The sequence below is a fragment of the Sarcophilus harrisii genome, chromosome 5, assembly GCF_902635505.1.
Source record: "Sarcophilus harrisii chromosome 5, mSarHar1.11, whole genome shotgun sequence".
In the NCBI taxonomy this organism is placed as follows: Eukaryota; Metazoa; Chordata; class Mammalia; order Dasyuromorphia; family Dasyuridae; genus Sarcophilus; species Sarcophilus harrisii.
Genome location: NC_045430.1, coordinates 85,881,911 through 85,883,869, shown reverse-complemented (window position 1 = coordinate 85,883,869; position 1,959 = coordinate 85,881,911). Strand labels below are relative to the sequence as shown.

At 35.0% G+C, this 1,959-nt stretch overlaps 1 pseudogene; it reads left to right on the top strand.

The window, feature by feature from the left end:
* Positions 1-421: 421 nt before the first annotated feature.
* On the top strand, positions 422-1,597 carry LOC100914146 (annotated as a pseudogene).
* The last annotated feature ends 362 nt before the right edge of the window (positions 1,598-1,959 follow it).

The following is a 1,959-nucleotide window of genomic DNA, read 5'->3' as shown; positions in this document are numbered from 1 at the left end:
AATTGATAGTGACTCAGAGCATTTTCTCATTTATTGAGTTTTAATTTCTTCTCTGAAAACAGCCTGGTTTGTTTTCTTTGGCCATTTATCAATTGGGAAATATGCAATTTTTCAGAGAAACTTTGTATACAGGAAAAATTGGAATAATCACAGAATACAATTGCTCATTTTTACTTATGGAGAATTCAATAAGGCTGTTTTGGAATATATTTGAGTGTAGAATCAACTTGTAGTGCAATCAGTCAATCAACATTTATTAAGCACTATGTGTTCAGGCAAGGAATTAAGAGGAGAGAATACAAAAGAAGCAAAGAAAAACCCTTTCCCTCAAGGAGTTTTCTATTTAATAAGGGAAATAACATGAAAATAAACATGTACGTAAAATGAAAATAATTAGAAGAGAGAAAGCAATGGACTTAGGAGGCTTTCTGAGTAGAAAATTTTTTATTTGTAATTTAAGGAATCTGAATAGACAAAAAGACACATGCTAATCCTTTTCTGGATTACAAAGCCTACATTTGTGATCTCTCATGGACCATCTTTCACTTTGGCTTGTGTGGTTCCCTGCAAAATAGAATTTTCCAATAGATGTGTCTTAACTTATCTCTGAGTTTTTTTCTCTTGTTTTCACCATTTATCTTCCAGAAATCAAGCATAAGTCATGAGAAATCACACATCAGTGAAGGAATTCATCCTCCTGGGACTGACAGATGACCCACAGCTAAAGATATTGATTTTCCTCTTTTTGTTTCTCACCTATATATTGAGTGTGACTGGCAACTTGACCATCATCACCCTCACCCTGCTGGATTCTCACCTTAAGACTCCCATGTATTTCTTCCTCAGGAATTTCTCCTTCTTAGAAATATCATTTACTTCTGTTTCAATTCCAAGATTTCTGGTCAGTATAATAACTAAAGAAAAAATGATTTCTTACAATTCTTGCATGGCCCAAGTATTCTTTTTTATCCTCCTTGGTGCAACATAATTTTTTCTCCTTGCTGCTATGTCCTATGATTGCTATGTGGCCATCTGCAAACCTCTACACTATATGACCATCATGAGTAATAGAGTCTGTAGCCAGCTTCTAATTAGTTCTTGGTTAGCAGGATTTCTCATAATCTTTCCACCAGTCATCATGGGACTCCAATTGGATTTCTGTGATTCTAATATCATTGATCACTTCACCTGTGATTCTTCTCCCATGCTGATGATATCTTGCACAGACACCAAGCTATTAGAAATCATGAGTTTTTTCTTGGCTGTGTTAACACTTATGGTCACATTGGCATTAGTGATTCTCTCTTATGCATTCATCCTCAGAACCATTCTGAGAATTCCCTCTGCCCAACAAAGGAAAAAGGCCTTTTCCACTTGTTCTTCCCACATGATTGTTGTCTCCATCTCTTATGGAAGCTGTATCTTCATGTATGTCAAGCCCTCAGCAAAAGAAGGGGTGGCTATGACTAAAGGCGTAGCAGTTCTGAACACTTCTATTGCCCCCATGCTGAACCCCTTCATTTATACCCTAAGGAACCAACAAGTGAAACAAGCTTTTAAAGACATTGTCAGAAAAATGTTTTTTCTTACAAAATAAATACTTTTTTTTTAATAAAATTCATACTTGAAAATTAAAGAAATGCCTAAGTAAACTCTTAAGATACTCTAGAGGTTCCTTTTGTGCATCCCTTTTTTCCTTTACAGCAGTGTGTAAATTACTTGGGACAAATATTTTTAATGTTTCGTTCATATGTATACTATATATAAAATGTCAATTTAAAATTTTCTTTATTTTACATGTGTATATTTTCTTTTATTCTGAAATACAATTGAGTTTTTTTTCCCTGAGGCAATTTGGGTTAAGTGATTTGCCCAGGTTGACACAGCTAGGAAGTGTTAAGTGTCTGAGCCAGATTTGAACTCATATCCTTCTGACTTCAAGGCAGGCGCTCTATCCAC